Source organism: Macaca nemestrina, chromosome 12 (assembly GCF_043159975.1).
Source record: "Macaca nemestrina isolate mMacNem1 chromosome 12, mMacNem.hap1, whole genome shotgun sequence".
Taxonomy (NCBI): Eukaryota; Metazoa; Chordata; class Mammalia; order Primates; family Cercopithecidae; genus Macaca; species Macaca nemestrina.
This window is the reverse complement of record NC_092136.1, coordinates 1,555,347-1,578,786: the sequence shown is the minus strand read 5'-3', so window position 1 is coordinate 1,578,786 and position 23,440 is coordinate 1,555,347. Positions and strand designations below refer to the sequence as shown.

The 23,440-nt window shown below is 53.1% G+C and overlaps 1 long non-coding RNA gene across 4 annotated transcripts; it reads left to right on the top strand.

The window, feature by feature from the left end:
• The first annotated feature begins 1,458 nt into the window (after positions 1–1,458).
• On the top strand, positions 1,459–7,771 carry LOC105469802 (uncharacterized). Of its 4 annotated transcripts, XR_011610402.1 has the most exons (5): positions 2,281–2,608; positions 4,295–6,139; positions 6,710–6,815; positions 6,990–7,105; positions 7,291–7,771. It is a non-coding gene; the product is annotated as an uncharacterized lncRNA (long non-coding RNA). The 4 variants fall into 4 exon arrangements; XR_980090.2 differs by lacking the exons at positions 6,710–6,815; positions 6,990–7,105; positions 7,291–7,771 and adding an exon at positions 1,459–2,087 and having other exon boundaries at positions 2,415–2,608; positions 4,295–6,703; XR_980089.2 differs by lacking the exons at positions 6,710–6,815; positions 6,990–7,105; positions 7,291–7,771 and adding an exon at positions 1,459–2,087 and having other exon boundaries at positions 2,300–2,608; positions 4,295–6,703.
• Positions 7,772–23,440: the final 15,669 nt, after the last annotated feature.

Genomic DNA, 23,440 nt, shown 5'->3' with positions numbered 1-23,440 from the left:
GCCAGGGTTGTCCCCTCCCAGGCACTGAAGCTGACACATGTGAGGAGACACAGGTGGCCAGGTGTCCCGTGGGGGTCCCTGGAGCAGCCACCTCACTCCGCCCGGGTCCACCCCACACACTGCTACCCCTGAGGGCCACTCACATCATGAGGAACAGGTCCCGGAGCTTCGACTTCAGGGTGGGTGCCCTAGAACCTTGGCACCATGGACCTCACCACCCTGTCCCCGAGCTGGGTCCGGCTCCGTCACGTCTCACCCCTTCCCTCCCCCCCATCCCTCTGGATAAGGCTCGTGCGGCGAAGCAGTGCCCTGGGGTTCCCTGTGACCCTGGGGAAGGGGACCAGCCCTACAGGGTCTGTGGGTTTTTCTCCCCGTGTGCGGAGATGAGAGATCATAGAAATAAGACAAAGAGATAGAAGAAAAGACAGCTGGACCCGGGGGACCACTACCACCAAGAGGCGGAGACCGGTAGTGGCCCCGAATGCCAGGCTGCGCTGATATTTATTGGATACAAGACAAAGGGGCAGGGTAAGGAGTATGAGCCATCTCCAGTGATAGGTAAGGTCACGTGGGTCAGGTGTCCACTGGACAGGGGGCCTTTCCCTGTTTGGCAGCCGAGGCGGGGAGAGAGAGAGAGGAGACATCTTACGCCATTATTTCTGCATATCAGAAACTTTTAGTACTTTCACTAAGTTTGCTACTGTTATCTAAAAGGTGGAGCCAGGTGTACAGGATGGAACATAAAAGCGGACCAGGAGCGTGACCGCCGAAGCACAGCATCGCAGGGAGACAGTCAGGCCTCCGGATAACTGCGGGTGCACCTGACTGATGTCAGGCCCTCCATAAGAGGTGGTGGAGCAGGGTCTTCTCTAAACTCCCCTGGGGAAAAGGAGACCCCCCCCCCTTCCCGGTCTGCTGAGTAATGGGCGCCTTTACTAGGCACTGAGGCTACCGCTAGACCAAGGTCCGCTAGGCAACGGGCGTCTTCCCAGGCGCTGGCATTACTGCTAGACCAAGGAGCCCTCTAGTGGCCCTGCCCGGGCGTGACGGGGGCTCACAGTCTTGTCCTCCGGTCACTTCTCAGCGTGTCCCTTCAGCTCCTCTCTCTGTACAGCCTGGTTTTTCCTAGGTTATGATTATAGAGCGAGGATTATTATAATATTGGAATAAAGAGTAACTGCTACAAACTAATGAGTAATAGTGTTCATATATAATCATATCTATGATCTATATCTAGTATATTCTTATTTTATATATTTTCTTTATTATACGGGAACAGCTCGTGCCCTCGGTCTCTTGCGTCGGCACCCAGGGGGCTTGCCGCCCACATGCACCCCACCCCGTCTTGCCAGAGACTGCAGCCTCTGCGGTGAGCCTCCCACCTGAGCATCGGGCCCCTGCCGGTAACAGTGTGGAGGTGGTTGGGGGTGCCGAGAGACAGGAGCTGAACGGTGGGCTAGGGTACCCCCCAACTGGGAGAGCCCGCAGCCCTGGCAGTTCTCTGACCCTCAGGAGCCCCCTCTGCTGGTCAGGAGTCCAGGGGGTTCTTCCTGCTGCTGTTTCCCTAACCTGGTGGTGGGAGGCCTGGCACAGCGGCTCCAGGTCACATGGGCAGGAAAACAGGATAGAGGAGCAGCCACCAGTGCGGTGCGCTGGGCCTGTGGCCAGACACACTGACCACCCCCATGTCCAGCGCTGGGGCAGGTCTCTCTGTGCTGTGGGTGGGAGGGTCGCAATGCAGAAGGGGCTCCTCTCCCGGGTGCCAGTTTGGGGCTACCCCGCAGCACCCACCAGACCTCCCTCTCTGAGCCTGTGGGCACTGGGGGTCCTCAGCCACTGAAGGGAGAGCCAGGGGTCGTGTCAGTTCCCCCTTGCCCATCCCCAGCACTTTTGGAGGGACCTGGAGAAAGAGGGGAGGGGCCCGGCCACAGGGAGGTGGTGCAGCCCCTGGAGTCTCAGCGCTTGCCCTGCCTGGAGCAAGGGTGCTGGGGCTACTGGTGCCTCCCCAGCCCGTCCTGGCCTCCAGTGATGTGGTGCCCCCAGAAACACACGCGGAGGACCCCAGGAGGGGCCTGGGGTAGCCAGTGGTAAGTGGGGCAGATGGGGTCACAGCGCTGCGGACTCCCAGCTCAGGGGTCCAGGGTGCTCCCTTGGCTCCCCTGGGAGGGAGGGAGGGAAGGAGGGAGCAGGACCCACTGCGGTCCCCACCCTCCCGAGAGCGAGTTGCTGCCAGTTCACGCCCAGGGTCAGGGTGGACGTGGGCACAGCCGCAGTGACAGATTCTGCCTCTGCCTCTGAGGCCTGGGCCCAGGGTCGCGGTCCACCCCCGACCCCGCCGTGCCTCTCAGCTGCTGGATGTGAGCCTGTTGCTTCATGTCGGGGAAGAAGCAGGAGAGAATTCTCTGATCCATCAGGAACAACCAGGGAAGAGCCAGGACAGCCCCCGGGCCTCCTGCCATCGCCCTAAGGAAGACCCCTCCCCAGCTGTGGAGGGGAGGCCAGGTCCCCGGTCTTGGTGGGTAAACACCAGGGGACAGGGGCGGGCCAGGGAGCCCACACTGGAGAGAACTTTGAAGGGAGCTTTCCAGAGCCCCAAAACCTCCGTCAGGTAAGGGTGGTCTGGGGTGGAGGTGGTCTGGGGGTGGAGGTGGTCTGGGGGTCGAGGTGGTCTGGGGGTGGGGGTGGTCTGGGGGTGGGGTGGTCTAGGGGTAGATGGTCTAGGGGTGAAGGAGGTCTGGGGTGGAGGTGGTCTGGGGTGGAGGTGGTCTGGGGTGGAGGTGGTCTGAGGGTGGAGGTGGTCTGGGAGTGGGATGGTCTGAGGGTGGAGGTGGTCTGGGGTGGAGGTGGTCTGGGGTGGAGGTGGTCTGAGGGTGGAGGTGGTCTGGGGTGGAGGTGGTCTGAGGGTGGAGGTGGTCTGAGGGTGGAGGTGGTCTGGGGTGGAGGTGGTCTGAGGGTGGAGGTGGTCTGAGGGTGGAGGTGGTCTGGGGTGGAGGTGGTCTGAGGGTGGAGGTGGTCTGAGGGTGGAGGTGGTCTGGGGTGGAGGTGGTCTGGGGTGGAGGTGGTCTGAGGGTGGAGGTGGTCTGGGGTGGAGGTGGTCTGGGGTGGAGGTGGTCTGAGGGTGGAGGTGGTCTGGGGTGGAGGTGGTCTGGGGTGGAGGTGGTCTGGGGTGGAGGTGGTCTGAGGGTGGAGGTGGTCTGAGGGTGGAGGTGGTCTGGGGTGGAGGTGGTCTGAGGGTGGAGGTGGTCTGGGGTGGAGGTGGTCTGGGGTGGAGGTGGTCTGGGGTGGAGGTGGTCTGGGGTGGAGGTGGTCTGTAAGTGGAGGTGGTCTGAGGTTGGAGGTGGTCTCGGGTGGAAGTGGTTTTGGGTAGAGTGGTCTGGGGTGGGATGGAGGTTGTCTGGGGTGGGATGGTCTGGGAGTGGAGGTGGTCTCGGGGTAGAGTTGGTCTGGGGGTAGAGGAGGTCTGTGGGTGGAGGTGGGCCAAGGTGGAGGTGTTCTGGGGGTGGAGGTGGTCTGAGGGTGGAGGTGGTCTGGGGGTGGAGGTGGTCTGAGGGTGGAGGTGGTCTGAGGGTGGAGGTGGTCTGGGGTAGAGGTGGTCTGGGGTGGAGGCGGTCTGAGGGTAGAGTTGGTCTGGGGGTGGAGGAGGTCTGTGGGTGGAGGTGGTCTGGGGTGGAGGTGGTCTGAGGGTGGAGGTGGTCTGAAGGTGGAGGTGGTCTGGGGTGGAGGTGGTCTGAGGGTGGAGGTGGTCTGAGGTTGGAGGTGGTCTCGGGTGGAAGTGGTTTTGGGTAGAGTGGTCTGGGGTGGGATGGAGTTGTCTGGGGTGGGATGGTCTGGGAGTGGAGGTGGTCTCGGGGTAGAGTTGGTCTGGGGGTGGAGGAGGTCTGTGGGTGGAGGTGGGCCAAGGTGGAGGTGTTCTGGGGGTGGTCTGTGGGTGGAGGAGGTCTGTGGGTGGCCGAGGTCTATGGGTGGACATGAGCCAAGGTGGAGGTGGTTTGGGGTGTGATGGTCTGGGGTTGGAGATGGTCTGGGGTTGGAGGTTGTACGGGGTGGAGTGGTCTGGGGTTGGAGGTGGTCTAGGGTTGGAGGTGGTCTAGGGTTGGAGGTGGTGTCGGGTGGAGGTGGTCTGAGGGTGGTCTGTTTGCCTGCATTCCAGCTGAAAACAACTTCAGACAAGTCACTATAAGGCCGGGATGAGATGAGACAGAATGGCCCTTTCATAATTTTGTCTAAACACCGACAAATCAGGATCCCAGTGCCTGCCATGAAATGCCAAACCTCCCCTTTTCTCTGCTAACAGGAGCTGGGCCTTGCCTGGGGTCAGACTTTCGCCAGCTGGTCATGGGGGCTCCAGCTTTCCGGCTGCCTCCAACCTGGGGAGACCCCCAACCACCCAGCCACAGCCCAGTCCTACAGAGGGTCTTCCTGATGCTCCTCCTGTGACCCCAGGGTGCCCATGGTGTGTGTGGCCACATGCCCTGAGTTGTAGCCCAACCTTTCAACCACAGGCAGCTCCTGGGGCTCTGGCTGGACAGAGAGGCCAGGGTCAAGGGGCAGGTGAAACCTGAGGGTGCTCGGGAGCGGCCAGGGATGGCCCTGAGCATGGAGGGTCTTCCCCGCTTCCCCGGGTACCCACAGGAGTTACTACAGCCACTTTCCACGTGTCTGGGGCTCTGCCACGTGTGACCAACTCCCCGGGAAAATGAAGTGGCTACAGGTCTCAATCAAATCCTTTAAAGAAAAGTTTCAGGAAAGAGAAACATTTACCACAAGCAGAGGGCTGAGGAACTAAGAAATAGCTCTGGCTGAGAAGACACGTGGGGGCCAAGCTGCAGGTCCAGCGAGAGGGACAACAGTGGGCGAAGATCCACGAAACCCCTTCCGCGAGACTCCCACTCCTGTGGGAAGATGGAAGTGGCCCGGGCCGGTGGGAGAGCCCAGCGGGATGCCAGGGTGGCACTGGGCACTGCATGGGGAGCCAGGGCCGGTGGTGGGGGCGCTCCGGGAGAGATGAAAGCCGCCTGCCCCAGGCACAGGACTAAGGGCTGCACACAGCATGGGAAGACCTTCCCTTGAAGACGTTTCTCCCCATGCCCTCTTCCCCCTGCAGCCCTCCTCTGCTCCCCAAGTTCCAAACACACCAAGCCAAAGCCTGCTTGAGCCTCGAGCCCTTTGCACTTGCTCTGCTGCGGGTTATAAAGCAAAATGTAAAACACAACGTGCATCACGTCCAGTTCACATATTTCCACCATATTGGGGCGTTTTTAAGGGTCACGCTTGATTTTTATCCTAAAGCCAGTGACAGCCACTCAATCTTTGGAGACTGGGATGCCAGGGCTGTCGCTTGCATCTGCGGTTGGAGTTTGCCAGGCAGCAGGAGCCTTGGGCCAACTTTGGGCTCCAGAAGCTGCCACCTCAGGCCTGTGGCTCTCCCGCCGTCTTACCACAGAGTCCCCTGGCGGCCCTGCTGAGTCAAGCCGGCTTCCTGCCTTCCCAGACCTGGCTCGTCCCTGAAACCCAGGAGGGAACCCTGAGACTCTCAGCCCCTCTGCCCAGAGCTGCTCAGGCTCGCTTGGAGCCCTGCACGCATTTGGCAAATATTTACTGTGTGTGCACTGTGTGCCCGGCACTGTCATTGAACCAGAGGGTAGAACAATGACCACAACCAGGGACACCTGTTCTCAGGGCTCCAACCTTCTGGGGAGGGATGGGTACAGTGAAGCGCATCTGTGAGGTGACAGGTCCAGCAAAGGAACGCAAACAAGGAGACGGAAAGACGGAGCTGCTAGTTTACACGGGCACTGGTGAACATAAACGTTTGTGTTTAAGGACAAAGAAAATGGTTGCAGCTGTGCAGGCGTGTGGGGTTCACACTGGGACAGTAACCACGGTTGAAGCCTGGTGCCCCCCAGCTTAGGAGAAAGAAGGAAATGAGGAGCAGTGTGCAAGCTCTGATCGAGATGGCCCAAACCCAAGAAGCCAAAAGTGTATTGGGGTGCAAGCTACACTTTACACGCTTATGCATTCTTCCATGTGTAAAAAAGTTTGGACACCCAGAGAATCTGCATTTAATGCCTTTCAAATCGAGGGAACGAAAGGTCCTGCCTCCACGGTCTGGGAGAGCCTCACACACACAACACACAAGGTAATGACTGATTTTTCCTTTTCTGCAAGGAATTTCCTGATCTCTCTCTTCCCAGCTCAGGAATGAGCCTTAGGAAGGGGCAGAGGTCGAACCTTTTGGTTCAAGCAAGGCTTGGGGTCCGAGGGGGAGGCCTAGCTGGAGGAGACTGGGGGGTTTGGAGGAGTGAGGGAGACGCCGCAGGTGACCGGAGCCCCCTCCTCAGCACAGCCCCTAGCTCAGGCCCCTGAAGCGCTCCGGGTGGAGGCTGCAATCATTACTGTAAAACCATTGTCTTAGAGAGCAGGCGCCTTCCGCTCCTGGCATGGTGCTGAGTAGAGATACGGTTTTGCTTTAGATATGAACGTGCACGTTTGCAGGAAAACGTAACTATGGGTGTGCCTGTGTTTATCCCGTATGAAGGACTTCTCCGTCTGTTGCTGTTCTATTGTTACTGTATCAGGCGCTGACGGTTTATTAATACCTTTTCAGCAACATGGAGAAAACAAATGATGTTTTCCCCATATCTATCATTACTACAGTGAGTCTTTTATTTGTTGGTTTGGTTTTTTCATTGTCGTTGTTTTTCTTGAGATGCCCAAGCTAGAGTGCAGTGGCGTGATCTGAGCTCATTGCAACTTCTGCCTCCCGGGTTCAAGCGATTCTCCTGCCTCAGCCTGCCGAATAGCTGGGATTACAGGTGCCCGCCACCATGTATTTTTAGTAGAGACGGGGTTTTGCCATGTTGGCCAGGCTGGTCTTGAACCCCTGACTTCAGGTGATCCACCTGCCTCAGCCTCCCAAAGTGCTGGGATTACAAGTGTGAGCCACCACATGCAGCCTCATTTATGTCTGGTATTATTTACAATATCAGGTACATTTGCATTCTTGATGTCAACCCTTCATTGCCACGATGCATCATTGTGCAAATCCGATGCTGGGTCTGATTTGCCAAGCCCAGAGTCGGGGGTGAGAGTGTGGTGAGCTCAGGTGAGGACACGGGAGGGGTCCAAGGAGCTGGACCCTGGGGGAGGGAGAGAGGTGGGATCTCGGCTCACTGCAAGCTCCGCCTCCCAGGTTCACGCCATTCTCCTGCCTCAGCCTCCCGAGTAGCTGGGACTACAGGTGCACGCCACCTCACCTGGCTAATATTTTTTTTTTTTTTTGTATTTTAGTAGAGACAGGGTTTCGCCATGTTTCCCAGGCTTGTTTCAAACTCCTGAGCTCAATCAATTCGCCTGTCTCGGCCTCCCAAAGTGCTGGGATTACAGGCGTGAGCCACCGCGCCCGGCCGAGGATTTCAAGACAGTGACAGCAAGGCATGAAGCCTTCCAAGTGTGGGAGCCTGTGTGTCTGCGGGAGCTGTGTGCCTGTGAAGCAGACCCTGGGGCTGAGGCAGGAAAATACGGTCTGGAGGCAGGGAACATAAGGCGGATTCACACTTCAGCTATGACAGGACATGTCCTCTCCACGGGCACAAACCCAGCAAATGACTTTACAACTCATTCTCTTCATTTACATAGGGCGGACCCCCAGTAGAGGGTATCTGAACTCACAAAAACTCTATGACGGGATCCTTGAGCCTCTATGCTCAGCCGCTCCCACGCCGTGGAGTGCACTTTAATTCTCAATAAATCCCTGCTTTTGCTCTCCTCACTTTGTTCGTGCGTTTTGTCCAATTCTTTGTTCGAGACGCCAAGATCCTGGACACCCTTTCTGGGTACAGTACCAGGGCTTCCGAAACAGGGCTACAGAAGCCTTGGTAGGGGGATGACTGAAGGGGGAAAAAGGCAGGAAGTAGGCAAGCCCCACCCACAGAGTGTCCACCCCCTCCTCCGGTTCTGTCTACACTGCAGGAGCTAGAAGATAAAAATGACCATTCCAAGTCTAGGGTAAGAATGAGGTCCTGCCAATCGAATGCCTTTCCCCAGGTCTGGAAAGGAAGGCAGGCAGAGGCCCGCGCCGGGGCTCACGTGTTGCTGTGCACGAGGGTGAGCTCGGCGCCTGCAGCTTCAGCTGCAGCTGGTCACCTGCTTCCCCGGCAAAAGGCCTGGGTAGACACACACCCCAGTGCTGTCACCAGCCTGTGGATGCCCTGAGGTGGCTCCCTGTCCCTGGACCACATGGCAGGTGCGCTGGAGCTCAGGGTTCCAGTACAGCTTGGAAGCCTGGGGTCTCCCGGGGCCAGCGCTGTGGATGGCTGGAGTCCTTCCAGGAGGTCCAGCCCCCAGAGCTGCCCTCAAGAACATAAGCTTCTGATTTCCACTCTGGATCCGCCTGACTGAAAATACCCCGAATGGCTGCTTTTCCTGCTCTGACTGAACCACTGCTTGTACTTGCTTCCTGGGGCAGCCCTAACAAAGGACCACAAATGACAAGAACGTCCCTCTCCCAATCCTGGGGGACAGAAGTCCGAGATGCAGGGGTGGCCAGGGCTGGTTCCTTCTGGGGCTGTGATGGAGCCTCTGCTCTGGTCTCTTCCAGCTTCTGGGTCTTGCTGGCAACCCTTGGTCCTCTGTGACTTACAGAAGCATCACCCCAACCTCTGCCTTCATCTTCACGTAACGTCCTAATGTCCATCAATGACAGACTGGATAAAGAAAATGTGGTACATATACACCATGGAATACTATGCAGCCATCAAAAAGAATGAGGTCATGTCCTTTGTAGGGACATGGATGGAGCTGCAGGTCATTATCCTTAGCAAACTAATGCAGGAACAGAAAGCCAAATGTCGCATGTCCCCACTTATAAGTCAGACCTGAACACGGAGTACATAGGAACACAAGGGAAGGACAGCACTGTGGTGCACTTGGCGGCGGGGGTGGGGTGGGGTGGGGGCAGGAGGAGGGAGAGGATCGAAAAGCTACCTATTGGATACTATGCTTCTTACCTGGTTGATGAAATAATCTACACACCAAACCCCATGACGTGCAATTCATCTATATGGCAAGCCTGCACATGCAGCCCTGAACCCCAAGTAAAAGCTGAAAGAAAGTTTGTCTCCAGACAAGGTTGCCTTAGAAGGCACTGAGCATTTGGGCTCCCTCAAATGGAATTTTTCTGGGGGGGATCTATTCAACTCCAGGCTGCCTTCGAGCTTGTGTCCAGCAGCTGAGCATCGTGTGCAGTCATTGTCTTCCCATGTCTAGTTTTTCAAGGCCCCGTGACATGCAGATAAGCCCAAGTTCCTCCACATCTCCGGGTCTGGCTCCTGCATGCACTAGGGGCTTCTTAGGGCCTGATGTGCCACACAGCTCAGCATACAGACCCTTCCTCATCCTTCCGCTGAAGTGGCCTGGCCCTGATCTTCCCTCCCTCCCACAGGACGGCGGTGCCTCTGCGGCTGACACCACCGCCCTCACCACCTGTCCCTCTCCCCGCCTCTCCCCACGTACCAGATTGTGAGCTTGGGTTTACTCTGCTCTGTCATCTCCAGAGCCCAACACAACAAGGGGCCCAGAGCAGAGAGCTGTAGACGTTAGTTCTGTGCATGAAGACATGGACCATGGCATGAAAGAGGCTGAGGGGAGAGAAATGAGAACAGTCCCGGGGGCGGGCAGGAAGATGGTGCTTCTGGGAATTAGAGAGAGGTGGGAAGGAGAGAGCCACAAGAGATTGAGCTTTGTGCCTCGAGACTTTGTTTATTTAGAGGGTCAGGATTCAGTCTTGACATACAGATAGCCAGAGAGATTAAGGGTGGATCACACTCCTGAAAAAAGGGGCAGCTGTCAGGGTCTAAGGGGTCTGAGCTGCCTCTGGGGCCTCAGTGGGCCGCTTTGGATCTTAAATGAGTGCGGAACAGGGAGAGGAAGTTCAGGAGAAGTAACAGGCAGTGAGCCAGAAGGGGTCCCCAGTCAGTTTCGGGAGCGCTGGTGTGGAGTGGATGAAGCCAGTGAGGACACAGTGAAGACAGTGGAGCACCAGAGAACCCAGAGCGAGGAAGCTGGGCAGCTGGACGCTTCGCCAGTCGGGCCACCTACGGTCTGCAGCCAGAGCCTCAGATCTTACACTGGCAGCACACGGGGACACAGCAGCTGGACTGGGAGCAGCAGGGCTTGCAGCAGCTGGACTGGGAGCAGCCACAAGAACCACAGCCTCCCTTGGAGCCCCCACAGGAGCCACAGCTGGAGCAGGAACAGGCTGGCACACAGCAGCACACGGGTTTGCAGCAGCAGACAGGCACACAGCGGCTGGAGCCACAGCCCCCACAGCCGGAGCCACAGCCTCCAGAGCAGCCACAGCAGCCCATGGTTCTGGTGGATTGAGCAGGTAGAGGAACAGGTGAGAGGGAGGTGCAGGTGTGGAGCTTCCTGAGCCTGGGCCCCTTATATCCCTGGGTAGGGTCACTCTGAGACCTACCTCATAGCTGTGTGGCACATCAGGCCCTAAGAAGCCCCTAGTGCATGCAGGAGCCAGACCTGGAGATGTGGAGGAACTTGGGCTTATCTGCAATGTCACAGGGCCTTGAAACACCAGACTACCTCGGTCACTCCATCATTGCCAGCACTTCCTGGGTATGTGATTATCTGTTTGCTGGACTTCCGGTTCTCATTGGCCTGATCCAACACCCACCTGCTTACCTTTCTAAATGTAGCCACTTCCTCCTTGGAACTGGACCTTGTACTGAACCTGATCACCTGCCTTCTGTTTTCCTCACGTGACCGGCAGAGAACAGGTGTTCTACGAAGATCATTTTGGTTGTTTTCTTCCCACCAATGGCACCACATTTTTCTTTGAGACTGTGACCTCTGTGTAAAGAGAATTTTTTAAAAACTAAGCTTTCATCCATATAATTTATTTATTTATTTATTTATTTATTTATTTATTTATTTATTTTTATTATACTTTAAGTTCTAGGGTACATGTGCATAACGTGCAGGTTTGTTACATATGTATACTTGTGCCATGTTGGTGTGCTGCACCCATCAACTCGTCAGCACCCATCAACTCGTCATTTACCTCAGGAATAACTCCCAATGCAATCCCTCCTCCCTCCCCCCTCCCCATGATAGGCCCTGGTGTGTGATGTTCCCCTTCCCGAGTCCAAGTGGTCTCATTGTTCAGTTCCCACCTGTGAGTGAGAACACGCGGTGTTTGGTTTTCTGTTCTTGCGATAGTTTGCCGAGAATGATGGTTTCCAGCTGCATCCATGTCCCTACAAAGGACACGAACTCATCCTTTTTTATGGCTGCATAGTATACCATGGTGTATATGTGCTCATCCATATAATTAAAGAGGCAAATTGAGGAACAAATGTTGTGTCCTGGTTCTGTCTTAACATGTGGGTGCACGGCATTCAGCCTCTCCTCCACCAGCCTCAGGTCGTGGGGCGCTCAGGACTCCTGGCTGCTGCATACACAGCCTCACATGGTGAGTATCGTTCATGTTAAAAATCTTCAGGAATTTCATGGGTGGATGGAGAATCTCATTTATCACCCTGTTGTTAATCTCTTCAATTAACTATTACTGAGGCTGATTCTTTTACTCCAATATAAATTATATACTTTTTTGACTTCTATTACTGCTTCAAAAGTTACTTGGATATTGAGAGAACGAATCCCTCGTGTCCAAACAGTGCACTTTGTTTTTCCACAGGTGTGTACTTGAGTTTAATTTCCGACGTTTTTAAACACTATTCTCACTTTGTCTTGTCATTTTATTTTCTGCCTCGCCAACATTATTCGATGGTAAAAACGAATATCTTTCAAGCTTTGGGTGAAAGGTCTTGTCTTGTCTGGAAGAGGTGAGAGAGAGGGTTATAGGCTCCGTAGTTCCCATTGCTAATGGGGGCCAGGGGGAGCAGGGGACTGAGAGAAACCCACAGAGAGGGAAGTGCTCACTGTGCTGAAAATACCGTCTTCCAAGGGGACACACTGAGTAGAGGATGCAGCCCTGTGTGGCAACAGTTCACTCCTCCCGACAGGACGCGGTGAGGCTGGGGTGGGGACGTTTCATAAGACCTGGATCGTGAGCACAGAGCCCAGGCATCCTAACAAATCCGTCCCCCACCAACCCTGCCCAAGGCCGCACTGGACGTGAGCAGACCATCAGGCACCCCAGGCGCTCGCCAGAGCTTGGCAGCTCTGCCCTCAGGTGCCGGGTGAAGGGAACCAGGAGCACCCTTTCGGTTCAACACAGGCAGAAGATCTAGACAGGATTGGCCAAACCCGAGAGAGGTAACGTGAGATTCTGTAACAGCTACGAAAACAAACCTTAAAAAACGAAAGGAGGAGGAAAGGAAGGAAACAAACCTTTCCAATTGAACTCGTCATTCAGGAGACAAAAGTAGATTTCCTGCAAATTGTTGAATTATGCAGCAAATAATAACAAATATGGCAGCAAATTACAAATATGGCATAGTAACTTTAAAAGGGCTCTCAGTTGAGATGGTAAAAATAGAGAGTTAGTTTTATTTTGTGTATTTGTTTATTTTTTGAGATGGAGTTTTGCTCTTTCGCCCAGGCTGGAGTGCAACAATGTGATCTCGGCTCACTGCAAACTCCGCCTCCCAGGTTCAACGGATTCTCCTGCTTCAGCCTCCCAAGTAGTTGGGATTACAGGTGCCCGCCACCACACCCCACTAATTTTTGTATTTTTAGTAGAGACGGGATTTCACCATGTTGGCCAGACTGGCCTCAAACTCCTGACCTCAAGGGATCTGCCTGCCTCGGCCTCCCAAAGTGTTGGGATTACAGGCGTGAGCCTCCGCATCTGGCCTATAGAGTAAGTTTTAAAAGGAAGAGTGGAGGCCTTGGGAAATAAATGAGCACCAGAGGGAGGTCATTACGGTTCGAGTTTCTGGTTAGGAAGAGTGAGGAGCGGAACGGAGGTGGCTGGGACTTGGATCGACGACATCCAAGAAAGATGCGAGATACTCACAGTGTGGCTAAAGCACAAAGCCGTGGAATCACCAGAGAGAGGTTTGCAGACGAGGAGGACAGGAAAGCCACAGCATCGGTGTAAGTAGCAGAGCCTTTAACAAACGGAGCAGAAAGCAGATTCAAAAGTCAAAGAAATGCACCATGACCCGCAGGAAGATCTGAAAGTTTAGTCCCAAAGAGCATAGCATGTTCCAGGAAAGAATGAATGCAGAACGCTGAGGACCGAGCCCCTGGCGGTTTGGTGACGGAACTCCAAAGGCTGAATCAACGTTGCCGCTTCTGCAAATCACCAGCCAGTCTGCCGTGGCTGTCTGGGCTGAGGGTGCTCACAGAGAGCTGCTCCTAGATGCTCCTCAGAGAGGTCGTAAACCCAAAGATAGGGGATCAATTTCTCCAAAAAGTAGACAAAACCAAACATGACCCAAGAACATGGCGACAAAACGTCCTCCAAGTAGAAGAAAACAGGAAGACAGCCTTCCAAATGGCAGAAATCTAAGATGACAGCACCTGGGACTCAGGAAAGTCACACGGACCCTACACAATTGGGATTTATTCCAATTAAAGAAGTGAGGCAGGGACAGGCAAGGCAAGAAGCGCTGAGGGCAATAGAATGAAGACCAACACTGAGCAATTAACTACACGGGCGATGGTTATTGCAGCAGAGCCCAGCTGCATTCCCAGAGAGAAAAACGAGCCTGATGACATCTCTGCTCTCCACCTACTCGGGCCCTTTCCACAGCCTGCAGGTGGGTGGGGGCTACAGCCAAGGAGGACCTAGTGTCCTAGGACAGGGGTCCTCAACCCCCAGGCCGCAGACCATGGCCTGTTAGGAACCAGGCCGCACAGAAGGAGGTGAGTGGAAGGCGAGCGAGCACGACCTCCCATCCCTTCAGCCGCCACATTAGATTGTCATAGGAGCGAGAATCCTACTGTGAACGGTGCGCACGAGGGATCTAGGGTGCGTGTTCCTTACAAGAATCTAATCCCTGATGATCTGAGATGGAAGAGTTTCATCCTGAATCCAGCCCCCAACCACCCCCCTGGGTCCGTGGAAAAATTGCTTTCTACAAAACCAGTCCCTGGTGCCAAAAGAGAGTGCGGGTTGCTGCCCTCAGGTGCTCTTGTAAACAGTCCTGCATTGGCGTTGCTGGGCTGCTGGCCTCCCTGGTGGGCATCGATCCTGGCCCCTCATCATGCCCGTGGGTCAGCACCATCTCTACCATCTCACGGGTGCTACTGTTTCCGTGCTTTTCTTATTTTTACTTTTTCCTTTTCATAGGCTTTTAAAATTCTCTTTTCTTGCTTCTATGGACTTGAAAAAGTTTCTTTCTTCCTTTCTCCTCTTTTTCTAGTGCTTTGCACTGATGTTTTTATTTCTACTTTTCCCTGGTGGTGACTGTGAAAATTTTAACATGCATGTTTAACACAGTCTGAGATCAGCCACCATCTTCCACTGGCCCGGCACAGAGGTGGGTGATCCCCTCAGACTAGCGTCTCCTGCGCCGACCTGAGTGCTGTCCAGTGCTTCTGATCCGCCTTCTTCCTGTACCCCCAGCCAGTCATGAGCATCCTACCCGTCATTTCTTCTTTAGATACAGCACATTTACCTTCACAAGAACCTCATACTTCCATCCGAAATTTATCAAGTTGAAAAAGACACTTCTGTCCCTCAGCTCATGGTCAGGCACGCCATAGCTAATCGTTACACCTGCTGAGGTGAACGCGTGAATCCTTGTCTCCCTCAAGGCACTTTTGTAATGAGTACAAAATGGTACATTTCCTGACGGTGAGCCATCTTAACATTCGTGGGACAAACCCTACTTATGACTTGCTATTTTTAAATAATCGTATTGGAGTCTTCTATTTGATTCAGAAATTGTGTGCATTTGTTAATAATGAAATGAAGTTAAAAATTTCTTTTGTTTTACTGGCCTTACCTTTTTCTTTTCTTTTCTTTCTTTCTTTCTTTTTTTTTTTTTTTTTTTGTGTGTGTGTGTGTGTGTGTGTGTGAGACAGAGTCTCGGTCTGTCACCCAGTCTACAGTGCAGTGGTGCAGTCATAGCTCCCTGCAGCCTCGACTTCCTGGGCTCAAGAAATCCTCCCACCTCAGCCTTCCGAGTAGCTGGAACTACATGTGTGCACTCACACACCCAGCTAATTTTTGTACGTTTTTGTAGAGATGAGGTATCACTACGTTACCCAGACTGGTCTCAAACTCCTGGGCTCAAGTGATCCTCCCACCTCAGCCTCCCAAAATGCTGGGATTGCAGATGTGAGCACCTTCACAAGATCTTTTCATTCTTCTCTGTCAAGCTCCAAACGTTGCTGGGTGGTTCTGGCTGGGGGTCTGGGGCTGCATCCCCTGAAGGCTCGGCTGGTATTGACCCACTTCCAGGATGGTACATGCCTTGGCTTGTGGGTGGGAGGCCTCAGCTTCTCACCTGCAGGACTCTCCATGGGGCTGCTATTGGCACAGCATCTGACTTCACCCAGAAGGAGTAGTACTGACAGAGAGAGAGAGAGAGAGAGACAGAGAGAGGTGTTGTACTACCCTTCATGTCCTAGCCTCCAAGCCCTGCACCATCATGCTGTCTGCCATCTTTGTCACGAGAAACACACTTTGCTGCTGGCCTTCTCCTTGTCGCTTCTTCTGCAAGTCCTTCTGCTGGAGCCTCCCCTGCTGCAAGGCATCAGCCAGCACTTCACCATCTCAGGAAAAACCACCCCTGAGCCTTCCTCTCATCTGAGTGTGGTTTCAGGTGGTGGAGGAGTAAAAATCTGTGGGGTCCGCCTAGCCCGTTTTAGAAGGAGAAATCCTTCCAGCTCGCTCTTACTTGGTGCCCCCTCTTCTGTTGGGTTCTTGATCTGAAACCTACAGATACAGGTGGACATCAGGTCCTGTCTAGATACTGCACAGTTTTATGTAAAATTCTGTGTTTTTGTGCATGTTTGTAGACTTGCTTAAGGAGAAGCTCTGTAAAAATCCACAGAAGGGTCTATGAACCCAAAGTAGTTAAGAAGGGGTCTGCAGATAATTCCAAATGTGGAACATGGGAGAAAAGACTACTCATATTCATGACTGTTTTAAGCTGAAAAGGTGAAAAAAATAAAATTAACTAAAATTAAAATAGCAAATGACTAGACAGGAGCGTATGCACCTTATATAATACACACATTTCAGGGGCATTTTCTCAAAAGCTACATATTCATGGGGTTCCCTACCGGACAGGGTGGACACCACTTCCATGTTGATTGTTCCATCAGAGCCTCGTAGGACGTCCTCTGAGGATCCTCTTGGCCCAACTCAGCGAACCTGAAGGTCATCCATGGACCACGAAGAACAAAGGCCCACGAAAGGGAAGATGTCCCCAAAGTAAAAAAAAGAAAAAGTCCTCTTGTACCCAAGGGAAGGAGCTGACCCAAGGGTGTCACTAGGAGTCAGCGCAGGTGTTGATACGTTACTTCGGGGACTGGAGGCGAATGTATTAGGTACTGGACGCAAATGTATCAAGCACTGGAACAAACGTATCGGGCGCTGGACGGAAATGTATCGGACGCTGGACGCAAATGTATCGGGCGCTGGACGCAAAGGTATCGGACGCTGGAAGAAAATGTATCGGGCACTGGACGGATATGTATCGGGCACTGGACGCAAATGTATCGGGCACTGGACGCAAATGTATCGGGCACTGGACGCAAATGTATCTGGCGCTGGATGCAAATGTTTCGGGCGCTGGACGCAAATGTATCAGGAAGCAAATGTGTCTGTTTCCTCTGTTCCAGACCTGGAGGATGCCGCCTCCAGCAGGAACAGCCAACACAAGGCGGCTCTCTCCTAATGGGTTTTCTGTTCCTCGCTGAGATACAGTCCCCTACTCCAGAACACAGTGGGGCTCCAGCACACGCGGGAAGAGTCACCGAGTGCCAGCCGGTGTCTACACCGTGGCCTGGGGCCCGTTGACTGGGCTCGGGGCACTCACAGGTATTGTGGTCACGGGGGCAAATGGCCATCCGGTTCCCTGCTCTCCACGGGCTTTCTTTAGCATCCAGTGGGCCTGCACCCGAATGTAGTTGCTGCTTCCCAGGCTGAGCCCGGGACCGGAGCAGGCGGGCACCCGGGCAGGGCATCCTCCTCCGCGCACGGTCCCTGGAAGGGCCTCTGCGGTCCGCAGGTGCAGCTGTGCGGGAGCCCCTGGGCCGGCCAGGCTGGGGCGGAACCTGCTCCACAGCGACACCGTGCGGCGGCAGGAGGAACAGCTGCAGGAGGCGATGAGATCTGGGTCCTGACCCAACGCAGAGAAGTGTCTGCACCTTGGAATGCTTGGATTTGCTTCCTCAAAAGGCAGGCTTCGATTATTTGAAATTCAAGTTCCAGCAGGCATCCTGTACTTTATCTGTCAACCCTGCCACCCCGGTGGTCCGAAAGGCCTGGAAGAAACCCCGGTTGTCACAGGAGCACATTTTCCATGGGGAGCACGCAGCAAGCTCCAGAGTAAGTCCTTAAAATCCCCGTCCCAGTCAACACTCCAAACCTTCCAACAAAGTCTTACACCGAAAAGGACCCTGCCGAGCTGAGGGCTGAAGCCCCGTGTCCTGGGACCTTTGGAAACAGCCCGCGGGCCAGGAGCTGCTGTGGACCGTGAAGGTGTAAGGCCCAGGCATGTCCCAAGCAAGACGCGTGGCTCCAGCAGAGGAATCTTCCTGGGAGCAAGCCAGGAGTCCTGGGCTCAAAATCACCCTCAGCAAGACCAAGGCCTCTGAGCGAGTCACTGCCTGCTCATCGCTTCCTTCTTGTCACATGGAAAGGGGAACTCACCGCGGGACACTTGCTAGTGTTTACTAAGGGGCAGCTTCCATCGCAGACCTGACAGCACATTCGAGAACAGTGCGAGGAAAACAGGAGTTATTTATAAAAATGCAAAGCACAAGAGAATACCGGGACCAGTGGCACAAGCAGGAACCAGGAAGTGACCGTGTGCCCAGCCTCTCACCTGACCCTGGGCAGGAGTATAAAGAACCCGGGCTCGGGGAGCTCTACACCTGCACCTCCCTCTCACCTGCTCCTCAACCTGCTCCACCCTCAATCCACCAGAACCATGGGCTGCTGTGGCTGCTCTGGAGGCTGTGGCTCCAGCTGTGGGGGCTGTGGCTCCAGTTGTGGGGGCTGTGGCTCCAGCTGTGGGGGCTGTGGAGGCTGTGGCTCCAGCTGCTGTGTGCCCGTCTGCTGCTGCAAGCCCGTGTGCTGCTGTGTGCCAGCCTGTTCCTGCTCTAGCTGTGGCTCCTGTGGAGGCTCCAAGGGGGGCTGTGGCTCCTGTGGGGGTTCCAAGGGGGGCTGTGGCTCTTGTGGAGGTTCCAAGGGGGGCTGTGGCTCCTGTGGGGGTTCCAAGGGGGGCTGTGGCTCTTGTGGAGGTTCCAAGGGGGGCTGTGGCTCCTGTGGAGGCTCCAAGGGGGGCTGTGGCTCCTGTGGGGGCTCCAAGGGGGGCTGTGGCTCTTGTGGAGGTTCCAAGGGGGGCTGTGGCTCTTGTGGAGGTTCCAAGGGGGGCTGTGGCTCCTGTGGGGGCTCCAAAGGGTTCTGTGGCCCTTGTGCCTGCTTCCAGTGCAGCTGCTGTAAACCCTGCTGCTCCTCCTCAGGCTGTGGGTCATCCTGCTGCCAGTCCAGCTGCTGCAAACCCTGCTGCTGTCAGTCCAGCTGCTGCAAACCCTGCTGCTGTCAGTCCAGCTGCTGCAAGCCCTGTTACTGCTCCTCAGGCTGTGGGTCATCCTGCTGCCAGTCCAGCTGCTGCAAGCCCTGCTGTTCCCAGTCTAGCTGCTGTGTCCCCGTGTGCTGCCAGTGCAAGATCTGAGGCTCTGGACTCAGGCCTCATGTGAGTCCTGCTAATCCTGTCCTCCGAAGCTGTGACCTGTGCTTCATTGTTGAGCCTCAAACCACTGCTCAGAGTCCATTCCCCGCTATAGAATGGAGCCATATCTGGCTGCTTTTTCCTAAGGAGAGTTGACCCTAATTAATGTCCATTGTCTCTACTAACAAATTCTCTTCCCAAGTCACCTGCAACTAGGCTGAATCACCCCTCACCCGCTAGCCTTGCCTTTGCTCATCTATTCAGAGGCCTAAGCTCCTGAACCCACTTGCAGTCCTGTCTTTTCCAGCTAGAGCAGCTGGCCATGAGGGTCCCACCTGCAACAAGGTGTGCATTTAAGAGGCTTCCTTGGAGTGGCTTTGCATGTCCAAAGCTCTGCTTTATCTTAAATGGAAACTAATAAAAATACCGTGCTGACAAACTGAAACACATACCTTGCTGATTTCTCTGTTGTTCAGCGTCATTACTCTGGCTATGGCTACGGTTTTCTTGTTCTTGTTGTATTTCGGACTGCTTGGGTCTGATGGTGATGTCGGCGGAAGGTGCTAGGATGGGGCTGGCTGTCTCCCCTGCCTCTCGTCTCCTTCCCGGCTGACCCCTCTTTTCTCAGAACCCCTCTCTCTCCAGGTCTTTCCAGCTATTGATCTGATGGAGACAGAACTGTTCCTCAGGTGAGGGCCACAGAAACAGAAGATGCTGCTGAAAACTACAGGGGGTTGGGTGAGGGACAGGCGCGGTGGCTCACACCTGTAATCCCAGCACTTTGGGAGGCCGGGGGGCAGATCGCCTGAGGTCAGGAGTTCGAGACCAGCCTGGCCAACATTGTGAAACCCCGTCTCTGCTAAAAATACAAAAATTAGCCGGGTGTGGTGGTGTGGGCCTGTAATCCTAGCTACTCAGGAGACTGAGGCAGGAGAATCACTTGAACTCAGGAGGTGGAGGTTGCAGTGAACCTTGCACCATTGCACTCCAGCCGGGCGATAGAGCAAGACTCTATCTCAAAAAAAAAAAAAAAGAGGCAATATTAATAGAGTTGAATTATTTATTTCAAGTTATTTGGAAATGCAGTAATTTATTGGTGGGATATGCCCTAAGCATAGAAAGAACACTAAAATAAAATTCCTAAGCTGTTTTTAGAAGTCATGGTGGCAGTGGGAGTGTGGTTGATATCCTGCTGTGAATGTTGTATGGAAAAAGCAAATGCATAAATTAGGTTGGTATCAGAACTAGAATTTTTGGTGTGGAACTGATGAGGTTAAGTAAAAACCTTGTCATCCTGAATTTGAATTAGACATATCGATATGAAATCATGATGTATTTCATCCATCCCATGATGTATTATATCCATTTTTATATAGGAAACTATAAAAATAGTTTCCTCCTCCACTGAAAGACTCAGAAACAATGAGCCATCCTGTAGCAGTGAACACGCCCAGCACCAAGACTGTTGTCTTCAAATGCTGTTTATTGTATCTCCTTGGAACCTGGCTTTTCTGATGAATCAGCTGGAAGTGAACAAGATAAATCTAGAACATCTTGTCATCCCAGAAAGCAGAGATGATAACTAAGACTAAAGCAGTCATATCAAAAGAACTAAAGAGTCAGCAGGGCAAGGTGGCTGACACCTGTAATCCCAGCACATTGGGAGGCTGAGGCGAGTGGATCACTTGAGGTCAAGAGTTCGAGACCAGCCTGACCAACATGGTGAAACCTTGTCTCTACTAAATGCAAAAAATTAGCCAGGTGTGGTGGTGCATGACTGTAATCCCAGCTACTTGGGTGGCTAAGGCAGGAGAATCTTTTGAACCTGGGAGGCAAAGATTGCAGTGAGCTGAGATGGCACCATTGCACTCCAGCCTGAGCAACAAGAGCAAGACTTCATCTCAAAAAAAAAAAAAAAAAAAAAAAAAAAAAGGGTAAGAGTCAAACCTGGAGAAACTCTCTATATCTCTATAGATGGACCTGGGACAATCTGAACACCAATTTCTTAACTGGACTGATACACATCAAGTATGTTTAAACTAGGAGTGAGTAATCATACACACACACACACACACACACAAATAATAATACAGACAGTATGCAAACGGTAAAACACAGTTGCCTTTAGAGGATTCTAGGAATCAAGTCATTATTTTGAACATGACTAAATAAAGGAAAATAATCAGACACTTATTCTGTCTCTGATAGACAAACTATATCTTATGGTAACCAAAAAATTAGAGGAAGTATTCCAGTTTATGAATAAAGAAGAAATCGTAGAATTAGAAGCTTACCATTTTGTAACCCCTAATGAAATAATGGGGCTATCAAATTTACTGCATGCAGCCAAATCACTGTTTACAGAAAAATTTATAGCCTTAAATGAATATGTTAGAGTGAAAAAGAAAAGCTCATTTAGCCAAAGCCTAGCTATAGGACTGGCAGTGTTGCCACACAGAGCACAGAACGGGGTGGTAATTAGGGCTCTTTATAGGTATCCTGGTTCTCCTCTCCTTCTGGGAACAGGTCAGATGGCAGGTGGTAGAGTGGCCCTTCCATGAGCCCTCTCTAAGGCAGGTGTGACCGAGTGATTTGCTTGCCTCAGTGGGAAGAAGTTTGAAGCATGTGCTGCAGTTTTCTGAATTCTCTGTTTCTTCTCCCCACTGTGACCACTAATGTTCCAAGCAGTGGCTGCTGCTTCCAACTGAGTCCCAGAGTGACGAAGCACAGAGCAGAGTCACCAGCTGATGTGCAGTGACCTGCGATGTGAACAAGAAGTAAGCCTGTGTCATGTGAAGTCACTGAAACGTGGGGGTGGCTTGTGTGGGCAGCATAATTGGTCTATCCTGGTTGACCCAGAAACCGACCAGAACAAAAACATAGCATTGAGACCTTGGTTTATTGGTCAGGAGGTGGGTGGAAAGGAAAGTTATCAGAGGCGAGAAAGGTAGTTGTTATGTATTTGGTAAGACTGTCCCAGATCGCGTATCCCTGAGGGAAGAGTTCAGAAAACACAAGGCCCCCCCTGCGTGGGTTGTTGTGGCTGCATTTATCAAAGTATTACAAGAACAGGGTGAGCTCAAAAGAACCGGCTGGTTTACCAGCCAGGAGGAGAGTTCTAGAAAACCTGGAGAAATCTGGGGAGCTACAGAGTTCTCAGTTCTACCTGGTAAATGGTAACACTTAGAAGTCCTTTGAGCAGCAAAGGACAATTAAAGCTGACATGAGGCCGGGCGCGGTGGCTCACGCCTGTAATCCCAGCACTTTGGGAGGCTGAGGCGGGCGGATCACGAGGTCAGGAGATCGAGACCATCCTGGCTAACACGGTGATACCCTGTCTCTACTAAAAATACAAAAAAATTAGCCGGGCGTGGTGGCGGGCGCCTGTAGTCCCAGCTGCTGTGGAGGTTGAGGCAGGAGAATGGCGTGAACCCAGGAGGCGGAGCTTGCAGTGAGCCGAGATCACATCACTGCACTCCAACCTGGACGACAGAGCTCCGTCTCAAAAAAAAAAAAATGCTGAAATGAAAGGAACCCTCTTTAAGGGTACACTTTGATGAGACTCCATGAGGGTGGACCACACTGCAGGTAGGGAGTTAGTGGCCGCATCCAGCCTGGCCAGTGGGGCGGGAGGGGCTGCTGTGGGGTCAGTGGGTCCGGAATAAGATGCTGGAAACTTCTCCCTCCATGGCTGACTGGGCGTTCTCTTTGCTTGGCCTGTGGCTCCCGTGGGTAAATTCATGTCTTGCTATGTGATGAAGAGATTTCTCCAGGGAAGAAGGGGAGGTGTTTGGCCCAGGAAGGACCCAGTGACCTGCAGATCAAAGACGGCCTCCCTACCTCAGTAATGGGCACCAGAGAAAAGCCTGCTGCCAGCCGTCCATTGGAAATGGGCCCAACAGAACCAATGCTGTCTGTGCTTGGGGTGTCGGGGGTAGAAGAGAAAGCAAAAGAAAACCGAAACCTTCCTTAATAATGAACAGATGACACGTGATAGTTAGCAAGATGTAGGACACAGTTGTAACTCTCCGTGAAATCAACAAAGAGAAAATCGAGTGTTGGATATTTCATGCATAATTTTTTGATAAAATCATAGGATTGCCTGCTGCAACATCCTTCATTTCACAGTTGACCATTACAGAATGATGCTGAAGGGAGTCACATTGCAAAAACAACCGAGCTCCTTCTCATCCTTCACAAACGCCTCTCTTTGAGGTCAACCCACCCCGTTGCGAGGCCCCTATCTTTTCTCCTTGGCCAGCTTCTCTTTCAGGGTGAACTGCCTGATCTTCACTGCGGTGGCCTTGCCTGGCTCCCAGCAGAGGTTCTCCAAAGTCACTTTCATCAACATCACAGAATCCTACATTTCTTTTTTTTTTTTTTTTTTTTGCAAGCATTGCAATTTTACTTGAAATTTGCATTGTAAATATGACTGTGGAATATTTACTTAAGAGAGCTGGTTCTGCAAAGACATGGAAGAGATCTGGGAGGGGGTGTGTGTGTGGGAATAAGTGATATCGTTAGTAAATGAGCTGCTTCATGGAGAACACTTTCAGAAGTGGTCAGCCTGGCCCCGTCTCTGCTAAAAATACCAAAAAAAA